At 46.7% G+C, this 11301-nt stretch overlaps 1 long non-coding RNA gene across 1 annotated transcript; it reads left to right on the top strand.

Annotated features, from left to right (window-relative positions):
- The first annotated feature begins 4035 nt into the window (after nt 1-4035).
- LOC136791114 (uncharacterized) lies at nt 4036-10698 on the top strand. Its single transcript, XR_010832405.1, has 2 exons — nt 4036-5473; nt 6838-10698. It is a non-coding gene; the product is annotated as an uncharacterized lncRNA (long non-coding RNA).
- The last annotated feature ends 603 nt before the right edge of the window (nt 10699-11301 follow it).

Below are 11301 nucleotides of genomic sequence, written 5' to 3'. Positions count from 1 at the left end.
ATAAAAAGTGGCAAAAGTTGCTCCACCACCTTGCCTCCCCACACAATTTTTTACCTAGCTCCAACAATAAGTTAGAAGCAGAGAAGTTCAGGGCTGAAATGGACTGCAGGAGATAGAGCAGACCAACACCACTGCACAGATGCATGAACAGTTTTAACCCTCACAGTTAAAAAATAAAATCTGGAAAACATTCAAACCTTTGTTCAGTACGGCTGCAGTGGAGGACTCCTGTGCAAGAAGGGCTCCTGTGCCATGATGGACAAGGCTCAGGATACCTGAAACGGGTACTTTCAGGTGCTGTCTTGCTAATCATATTCAGCACTCACCAAAATAGCTAGAAAAATAAGTTTGCAGATTGCAGCAGATTAGTCTGTGGTTGGCTTCAGCTGGTGCTTTATTCTACAGCGGTTGAAATGTGCAGCAGTTTTAAGGGCCTGGGCTTAAAAAGTTGGCATAACATTTTTTCTCCATCTCTTACTTCCCTTTCCATTCATCACGGAAGGAAAACACGAACTAACAACAGCCTAATTACTGTCTGTGATTTTCCTTTCTTCCATGCTTTTATTTCTCCTTGTTGCTTGCTATCTAGTGTTTTCCCTGCCTTTAGAGCCATGGCTGAAGAAGTAGAAGGGGAAATGAAACTCTGGTGATGCAATATTTTCCAGGTACATCGAAGTTTTGCTTTGTGGAGATGAAAAGAAAAACTCAAACCCCGTTTCACTTTTAGACCTTCAGATAGTATACTAATGCCTTTGCGAGCGCGTTAGGAGAGAAACTCTGTTGATATGGGTGTAGATAGCAAAGACACAATCCTTTTCTGATTGTACCGTGGAAACCCCTCACGTTATACTGCCTTAACAGTCATGCAGCTGTTTTGGGGATCCATGTGGTTTGTCATCTTTTTTTTTTTTTTTTAAAAAAAAAAGGTCGTCTTTCCAAAAACAAAGAGCTTCCTTTTACCTCCTTCAGACGCCTTTCTGGAGAGGGCTGGTTTTAGGTCAAGAGCCTGCCTCTGGTTTCGGGTGGCAGCCTGTCAGGCAGGATTTGTATTTTTTTGCCGCCTGGATGAATGATTGGCCTAATTCAGGAATTCCAAAGCTATCATTATTATTCTCTCTGGGCATGAGAAACACACCTGTAATTTCTCACAGAGTACTCTCTCTGGCAGAAAAAAATTGTGCTCCCTCCCGCACCGAGGCATGAGATGCATCCTTACGTAAGGAGCAGCCGAGCTCACCTGCTTGCTGCTCCGTCAGGCCACGCGTCCCGCTGCCAGCCTGCTCGTTTGTGTGCTTCATGCTCATTAAGCACCGGGGCTAATAGCACTGCCCAGAGCTGTGTGAGGGTTAGGGCCATCTCCCTGGTCCCCTCTGCCACCCGATGCTCCTCCTGGCCATTCACTGCTCCATTTTCTTTGGGTTTTGCTGGGTGATTTCTCCCCCAGCTGATTTTTTGGCTCACTTGTGAGGTGGTCATCACAGAGCCTGTTTCTAATATTGGTACTTTATCAGCATTGTCTCATTCATGCTTGGCAAGAATTTTGAAGGCGCATCTTGTTTGTGACAGGAGCGATCGCAGGTGTGTGGTGAATGCTGGTGTCTGACTTCAGGCAGGTGCTGAGCATACGGGAGGTGGCCCCAAGATGCTGTGCATCGCTTGGGACCGAGGGAGAGCTTTTCTCTAAGGTCATGGGGCTTTTTAAAGGGGGGGAGATCTCAACTCTGTCAAGAAAGGCTCCAACAGGGTGGTCAAAGACAACATAAATGAGGTTTGAAGGGGTTGTCCTTGCTGATGGTTAAACAAGTGGTTAAAATGGGGAGTGTTAATGCTAGAAAACCTACACAGTGCCTACAGTCTCCATAGAGTATTTCTGTGATAAGCTGTAGCTGGGATGTATGAAAGCGTATTAGGGATTTGGGCTCCACAGTCTTGCTCATCTTGTCATCTTCGAGCTTCTCAGCCTTCTGCGAACTTTATCATAATTTGCCTGGATGATGAGTACTTATGTTCAAGTTATTATCCTCAGATAACTTCAAGTCTCACTGAGTGATGGAGGCTGCATCGTGAAAGTTACCTTTTCTCCTGGATGAATTATCCTTGAGTGATAATTTCACTCTTACAATGTGCAGAAAAGATGCATCTGATCTTCATTCAGAGGTTGAAATTAGGTCTCATATTGGGCAAAAACGCTTTAACCGGTAAGATACTGAATGACAGGTTCTTTCTTCTCCTTTGCAAGGGAGAGTTACTCTGCTCAAATTTTTAAACTGGAAGATGGAAGTGCTACGTTGAGGAGTGAATCTCAAGCAAGACAAAATCCCAAGAGCACGGAGCTATGGAGAGGTGAGATGACAGATACCTCCATCCTCATCGTTCCCCAACAAATGTTTCCTGTTCCTTTTGTTGAGCTGGGGCAGCTGCCCTTTGGTGTGATGCTTAAAAGGATCTCATTTTTTGAGACAAGCAGCTCTTCCTACCTGTTTGCAGCACAGAGGACATCTCTGTTTCTGCTATGGGGACCAACCTCTTGTAAACTCTCCCAAAGGCTCATGGTTGCATCCCTTCAGTTCCTTTGTCAAAAGCTTGACAGCAAAGTCAATGAAAGAGCAACCATTGCCTCTGGGAACTGGAGGACTCATCTATATCTAGAAGTACATCCATTATAATTGATGTACTGAATGCAAAATATAATAGCCCTCATTATATGGAAGAAGAGTTGATTTATTTTAACTTATTTTCTTATTCTAGTTAAGAGCATCCAGAAAAGCTCTTCCAGTCAATTTTCAAGTGTCAACAAGCTGTTTTTCTTGGTCTCACAGACTCATCTTTGAAATGGGAATAACTTAGTCTCCCATATGGTGTTGAAAGCTACTTCATAGTGGAAATCTTCTGTATATTCATATGAAATTTTAGAGGAGCAGGTGGAAAATATCTGGCAATTAAAGTTAGTGCTGTGGAGCTAGGACTTGGGATGACACAGTCAACCTATTCGAAGTTCGCATCTCCTGCTGTCACCAGTTGGTTACGTGACTGTTCATACTGCAGTGGGGACACAGCCCATGAAGAGATGACAAAAGATTTCAGCTGACTTACGATAAATGCACTTGAGCAGGTGATTGCATTTATCAGAAAGGAAACGGTTAAAAGCAGTTCTTCAGCAGTTCTGGCTCTGACGAAGTTCTGCAGACTTATTGGGGTATTAACGAAGAAAAGCAGCTTTCTGTGAATGCAGGAAGTTACCTCTAATAAAGTTGATAAAATTTCACAGAAAAACGGACATAAAAAGGTCAAGGCTTTCCTCAGTCCTTCATTTATAATTTTATTTCGTGCAGCAGATTTCTCAACTCATTTGAAATACTCAGGTCTGAGCCAGAATATAGGACTGCTGCCATCATCCTGAACGGGAAGCGTTCATCATCCTCTTGCAACAGCAGCTTAAGGTGTATCAGTCCCCATTTTTCAGAACTGCACAGTATTTTCACGACTCTTTGTAGATGATGTTAGATCGCCAATGAAACATTTTTCTCAATTGCAGAAATGGCAGCCTTCAGGATTTTTTGTTTCTCTGGCTTTTTTTCAGTATATGCTGAATTAATTATTCTCCAAACTCCCTGAAAGGGTTTGCTCAAACTTTCCAAGCTAACTTGACTGAAGCACCAAGGAACTATTGCAGCTCCACAACGTGTGACTTGTGGAGAGGAGCGAGCATGTGTAAAAGCTGGTTTGGCTGGAAATGGTTTACAATATTGTTTCAAACGGTGCCCACAACAGCTGAAATCACCTATAAACAGCTGCCATCCTTGGAGCACAGGACCATGTCAAAAGGCCCAGAGGCACGATACTGTGCAGGAAGGAGGAGAGAGCAGACCAGGACGGACCCTGTGTCCCCATGAGCTGATTTTATCCAGCCCATTTGCAGGAAATCCCAGTGATGGAGCTCCTGCAGCCTCCCTGACCCATCTCCCACCCTGCTCCTTGCTAGGGGAGTTTTTCTCATGCCCATCCACCATCTCCCATGCTATAATCCAAGTGCATTCCTCCTTGCTCCAGCAGCAGTGGATGTGTGAGGAACAAGTTGTTCTTTCTATGTAATTGTTTTTTACGCTGGGGGGTGGTGTCAGTATAGCGTTCCTCAGTCCCTTCCCTCAATTAAATGATCCCAGGTCTATCATCCTTAATGTAAAGGTGATGTTCAGTCAACCTCTGCTTCCTCCTCTTTCTTTGGATGCCCACCCACAGGGAAATGGCCTTTTTGGATCGTGGTGTGTGAGATGAAACACACTTGAGCAAGGACCCATCTTTGCAGAGGAAGATTTGCTTCCTGTGTGTCTCAGACTCTGCTCCTGCCCATATTTCTCTCTGATGTTATGGTGAGGAGCATCGTGGTGTTGCTGCGAAAATGCTGATGTGCTCATCTGCTCCTGGCTGTGGGGCCACATGGGATCACTGCATCTCCACCTTTCTACCCACAGCATCTCTTCTGCAGCTGCAAGAGAGGCAAAGCCACATGGCTGGTGGGAAGGAATGGAGGAGGTCCCAAGAGCTGGCAGCACGTGTGGACGGAGAGAAGTACTCTGGGGTTGGCCAGGAGGGTTTTGAGAATGAGTTTTCTAAAAACATAAAGCCACGTGTTGGCTTCTCCAGGTGAGTAACAAACTGAGTAGGAGCAACCCAGGTGAGACCAGTTCCTCAGGGAGCAGATGCTGGCATTTGGCTTGAGCAGGCCTGGAAGGAGGAGGGGATGAGCTGGCCTAGAATGAAGCAATGAAAATTAAAAAGGAGCACGATCAATCTCAGCTGGAAGTTGTTTCGTGTTAAATACAAGCTGGTTCTTTATTGCAGCCTGTGTAAGGTTTTGCTAATGCCCTTGATTTATTAGAGAAGCTGAAATGACTTTGCACAGCAGGATAACATGCGTTTGACTTCGTTCCAGGTGTGACAACAGCTGAGAGTCATCAAAACTAGGGAGAAAAGAGCTGCCAATGGCCCTGTCTAACTCAGATGATTGGGATTTTTCTATGTGCCCCATCAAATCCTGCTCTCTTGTTCTTTACTGATGGAGCTGAGGACAGGATTTCCCTTTGAGAGCAGCAGTTTTCCATGTCAGCATTAACAGCATGTTCTCTGTGCGATACGAAGAGTCGCGGAAATAAAACTTTCTTCTGCCTCCTTCTGCTTCACCTGCAAGAGCTGCAGGTACTGGGAGGACACTTGGGGTGGAGAGGCCTGATCTCACGGGACCACAACGTTCATCTTTTCAAAGATTTGCTAGTGGAAAATGCCGAAGGAATACTGTCACCTGCTCCTAGTGACAGCAACTGGAAATACCAGACTGCTTTTTTCCCTCCCCTCTTCAATGATAAGGACAGCAAGGGGCCAAGTAAGCCTTCAGCATGTCTTGGCAAGGAAATATTTTGTGGGAATTGGACGTGTGGAAGGTGTGGATGCTACAAGATGTGTACCAGTAATTAAGGTACGGGATGCTGGTCTGCAGCACACCCAGACCCTGGCTGTCTGAGGTTTCCTGCCATGGAAGATGGATAGATTTTTGTGGCTGTTTTCGAGGGGAACTATATGTGTGCTGTGCATTGGCAATGACTTGTCATGCAGGCTTCTGTAGCACTGCAACTGGAGTTTTAAAACTTCACACTTTAATAAATCTTCAGAGAAAGAGGTGATTTGGGGCCGGTTTAGGCTATAGTGCAACAAAAATAGAGGAAAGCCTGAGGTGATTTTTATGCAGCTTTGTTCTGGGAGGGACGCCTTCCCAAACATATAAGGGATAATTGGGTGACCAATTAGATAAGGTGATGTATGAAGAAAGAACAAAAAAATGACATTTGAACTAGAAAAACATTAACATCAGGCATTTGGGCACTTTCATAGTCATTTAACATAACTGGAAATTGGATGGTTAAAATTTGGCTAAGTTTATTTACCCATTTTACTGATTAAGCAAAATGTGTATTTATGTCCTTTTTCCCCACCAGGCTGTAGTTTTGACTGTGAGTTTTCATGCCTAATGTGAGCTGTGAATTTTTTTTTTTCTTTTAAAGTGTAAAATAATTGGATTTTGAGCTACTTTCTAGATTTGAAGTTAGTCAGACGTGTAACTGATGGTTATGAAACATGAAGGCATTTTTCAGGTAGAGATGAAGAAGCTGATAGTGCTGATGTCCACCTTTCAGAGATCTGTGCAGGTGTGTAACTCGGCGCTTTTGCACCTGAAGGCATTTCTCCATGTTCTTTTTCATAGACTAAGGCTCAAAAATGCCACATACAAGTGCAGTAATAGTATTATTTAGGGAAACTGAAGGTAGCCTGGCCTCGAAATCCCATCTCCCCATTGCTAGATGCTTCTGAAGGCACGTGTTGTATCTGCTCTTACAGTTGTATATAATTATAAGCTACATATGGTTATAAACTATAGCTGTAAGTAGTTACAAGCTACTCAGGTACCTTAAAAGCTGTGAAGGTGGAAAAGATGAAATATTTCAGGAGGGCTTAGGCAGGAATAAGAGCCCGTGCTTGGGGATGTGTCTCCTCTGTTGTGCACAGATGTGCACAAGGGGGACAAACACCTTGGAGAGTTATCTGAAGGTTTGGGTCTGCCTCTCTGCTTTGGTGTGGAGCTTAAACATCGGCACAGAGGGAGAGAGAGCTGCTGGGCTTCATTTCTCAGGAGCTTTCCAGGTCTGTGACTCTAGCCGGTCAGGAATCACGGTGCAAATCCTATTTCTTTTTTTGCAAGGGCGGGCCATATGGTCTGCACAGTCTTGGTTGTTGAGTGCCGTTACCTGGTGGCAGAAATGAAATTGTCTCATTTGGGTTTTGTAGGTGGCCATCCCTGTCACCCCCAAGACCACAAGGCATGTGAGGAGTGCGCGCAGGAGCTTGCATTTGATACAGATCTAACCAGGCTTTTAAGAAGAATTCCCCTGGGGGTTGCAGTTCCCACTTGACGTTCACTGCTAATATTTATTTTCAAATGCAATACTTTGGCTTGAACAGCAGGCTCCTAATATGGGAAAAAAGAAGTCCAACCCCAGCAAACGCAACATTTGATCTGACCTGGATTTCTGGCCAGAAATCCTGCGTGGTGCAAAGCAGCCACCCTGACATTCTTGCTCCCCAATTAGGGGGATGTCAGCGCAAGCACGGCTGAGCAGCAGTCTGGTAAACAGAGGAATGTTTTTATTAAACAGCTTTGGGATACAAAATTATTTATACTGACCTTGTTTTCCAGCTCTTCAGAGGCCCAAGGAGAAAGCTTGAGATTCTGTAAGAAGTAATGCTCCTTCATTATACTGCTTCCCATCTGTCGGGTTAGTTTTTAGGATCTATATGTATTCATCTCTCGGGGAGTAATGGGGATTTCACAGACAAGGAAAAAAAAAAAAAAAACATGAATGAAACTTTGTTTACCAGCGAAGGGTCTGAGAGCAATTTTGTGTATCGTATGGGCACGAACGTAATTGCAGGTGAGAGGGCTGGTGGCACACGAAGAAGCTCAGGTTTGTTCCTTGCTTGTGTGGCTGCATCCAGCAGCACGACCAGAAGTGGGGCACCAGGTTCATCTGCTGAAAAGTGTCAAAACCTTTGGGCTGCGGGTTGCAAGAAAAACAAGAGGAGGTGAGGTAGCCTCTCCCCTCAGTGTCTGTGAGGATTATTTCCTAAAGATGTCATCTGAGGATGTGATTCCCTGGACTGGCTGCAAGTTGTGCCGGGCAGCAATCAGCCTGAGCGAGCCCCAGCCCTGCACAAAGGCTGTGATTTTTCTCAAGTGCTTAAGAGGCTCATCAAAACACGAGTCCTGCCAGCTTTTAAACTCAGACTCCCCCTTTTTCTGACGCTCCAAGTCTCAGAGTCACTTCAGGGGATGCTTATCCCTTTTTTAAAAAAGATTTTGACTGCCCGGTGAAATGACACGACACCAGCGGGCGCCTGGCTGCTCGTGTTCCCCTTAGTGGAGCTATTTATTACGTTTTGGAAAATGTAATTAAAAGTGAAATCACCCATTTTGACATATGGTTTATTGGGCCCCATCTAATTAAAGCCTGCCTGGGAGAGAAGTGCTGCAGCGAGTGCAGGTGGGATCCCAGGGAAATCCGACTCCTGCAACGCCTTCCCAGGGCATGTAGAGCCGGGGGGAAAGATGGAATGAAAATAAATGATGCTGGCTGCAGGGAGCAGGTGACACGATTTCCTATTATGCCCGGTGTCTCTCTCCTTATCCCCACCCCTGGTGAATAAATGCAGGTCTGGGGCTTTGCGTGCGTGATCCTCAAGCTAGTTGATCTGTGATGAGTGTTCTTTTCCGTCCTTTTGTGCTGCAGAGGACTCTTTAGATGAATTTAGACAAGCATGTTGTGGATTGGGGATGTGGAACCCATCTCTTATCAGCCTTCTCCTCAACATCCTATACCTGCCTGGGTATAAATGCTTTGGTGCCGCTCTAGAGATAAGGGACTTGGCTGGAACATGCATCACCAGAACAAACCAATTTTTATTTCCGTATCGCCCTCGTGTTTGGGCAGTAGGGTTTCTTTGCTGCTCTGTTTGGCCTTTCATCCCAAGCTTGACCTCAGGAAACTGATGGAGCACGTGGAGGACTTCTGCTCCTGGTGGAAGCGTGGGCCTTGCCCTCTGCCCTGTGGCGCCAGTGACTTTCTTCCCCAGCTCCTGATCTCCAGGCCAGTGTTGGGGCTCGCTGAGGAGCATGTGGTCGGTCAGTATTGGAGCTGCTCAGCATCAGTGGTGCAGAAAGCATTGGCAGGAGATGCCACTACCAAGCTGGTGAGTGAGGGAGAGCTGTGCCATGCTGCTGCACCGGGGCGGGGAGAGCTTTCCTTCTGCTTTCTGCAGAGCTGGGCTCCTTGGCACCCCCCGTTTATTAACCCTTGCTCTCACACCTGTTCTCGCTATCGCACCTCCAGAGCTCCGGAGCCACTTCTTGCACCTCCCACAAGTGCACATGCTCCTGCTCCGAGAGCCTCCCTGGATTTTCGGACCTGTGTGTGATCAGAATGAATTAGACTTGGCTGAGGCATGGGATTATTGCAGACCTGTCACTTCACAGCATGTTCCTGTTACAGCCCACACTCATGTCTGCTAGTATTTTAAAGTAAACTTTAATTAGCATCTTCCAAAGAGCGTGAATAAATTGTTTTGTTGTTGTTTTAGGTTCGGTTTTGTTTCAAGGAAAGGAGTGTTTACTCACCGAGGACGTATTTCCAAACTCTCCATCCACTCTAGCCCTGGTTTCCTGGTCTCTCGGTGCACGTGTGCCTGCGTAGCAGTGCGTGGTGCTGCTGGTGGGGGCCAGGCCGCTCAGCAGCAGGCTGGGACGTGCTGGGGAGGCACGTGCAGGTGGCAATGGAGCATTCTGGGGACGTGGTGAAGCAATGCTGTCTGCTCCAGACATCACCCCTTTACTCACAAATTGCTCTAGGAGAGTCACTCCAGGGTGAAAATATCCGTGCCTCTCTTGGTTTGGTGTAGCAGCCCCTTTACCTGAAGTCTGGTGGGCATGGTTTAGGCTCGGTGCTCTCAAAGGTCTTAAATAGATTAAGATCCTCCGAAGAACAGTGCCGTGATCCAGGGACACCGGAGACATCTCCCCCTTCCTGTAAATAATGTCTGGTCTGCTTTTGGCAGGGGGTGCAGAACATGTTTTCCTGCCTTTGCTCCAGCAAGGCTGACTTAGGTATCCGATGTGGTCCAAAGATCTGCTCACAGAAAGCAGAGGGATGCCAAGGAGGCTTTGTACAGGGCTGAATTCCTGCAGAATTACTTTACTGCTGAAATTAATTGTATTAATGCCGTGCAAAGCTGTCTCTCACTCAGCCCATTTTTAGACCGAGGTTATGCAAGTGGTGGACTCGTGGATTGGCAGGGGATGGGCTGCAGACGTGTTCGCCCTCTCCGTGGGCAGAGCAGCGAGGAAGGGCTGAGGCATCGCGCCGAGGCTGGGGCGTTCCCTCCGGGCGCTGGCACGGAGTGGCCGTCCCCACCCCATACCATCCCTTTTAAAAGGTGGCGTGCGACACAAGGAGGGTAAACCCTCTGCCTGGGATACTGAAAGCAGGAAGAAGTGAAATAGCGATGGGGGAAAAGGCTAAATTTAAAGGCCTTGGTGGTAAGCAATGTTTTTTCAGAAGAAATTAGGTGTTGACCTGGGCAAACTGCATGGACTCCATTGGGTTTTTGTACTGCAAGGAAATGTGCTTGTGCAAATGGGCTAGTGTGAAGCAGTAAGGCACATACATCGACTCCTTTTAGCTTCACCCATGCATGGCTTCGGTTCCACCCATCTTGTTAAACAAACATACTTGGTTGGGGATAAGGCAAGGAAAATCCTGTTCTCTGCTTGTGTTTGTTCTTCCCTCTGCTCCTCCAGCAGGGACACTTGAAACACAGATGGAGCTCAAGGCGTTAGGTTTTAACAGATCCAAATCAATTTGATGTGCCCTTAAAAAATCCCACAGCCATTTCCAGCGGCATCCGCAGAGTTGCTAACAGCCAAGCTTGTGCCCAGTGAGTAGCTGCTGCATGTATCGGTTTTCTCATGCCGAAAGCCATTCTTTTCCTGCCATGTGAAGGCTTCAAGTGCATCTCTCTAGTGGCCTCAGCAAAAGAGCATCCTTAGGAGTTACAAAATGGCATTATCTACAGCATCAACATGGAGCAGCAGGGCAGTGGGTGGTCATCTTGGGCTTCAAAACAAGTTGTTCCCAGAGTTTCCTGGTGAAACCTCTTAATTTGCTGAGTGCTGCATAAAAAGGACTCCCTGTAGGTGGTCAGAAGAGGATAATGGCTGCAAAGCTCAACTCCCAGCTCTGTCCCTCTTACCTGCCAGTGGGGCAAACGGGCTCCCTGCACAGCTCAGCTCTCAGTCCCTTCCAGCAGCTCCCTGGGCACAACCCGCTGCTGGAAGGGGGACTCTGCCTACTGGTAGGAACTGGAGAAGAGCAGATGCCGTTGCTTCCCAGGATGACACCAGGAGAGATGCATTTTTTATCTTCATGTCCCATCTGCACCTTATCAGCCACAAGCAAGCGGCCATCACCCCTACGGGCCATTACCAAGAACGCTTTGGCCATCATCATGGTAACTTCCCTTCAAGTTGTGTGGGCAGGAGTTTGGCTGTAGAAGGTAGCAGGAATTTCCTTTTTTTTTTTATTGTGTTTGTGTTCAGGAATGACTCTTGGCAGCCCTCGGCATAGCTCTCAGTGGGGAGAAAGCTGCTTCCTTGCAAGCCCACAGGGCAAGCCCCTTACCTGAAGACAAATTCCATTTCTT

This window comes from Anser cygnoides, chromosome 6 (assembly GCF_040182565.1).
Source record: "Anser cygnoides isolate HZ-2024a breed goose chromosome 6, Taihu_goose_T2T_genome, whole genome shotgun sequence".
NCBI lineage: Eukaryota > Metazoa > Chordata > Aves > Anseriformes > Anatidae > Anser > Anser cygnoides.
Note: the sequence above shows the minus strand (reverse complement) of the source record. Positions and strands in the feature narration are given on the sequence as shown.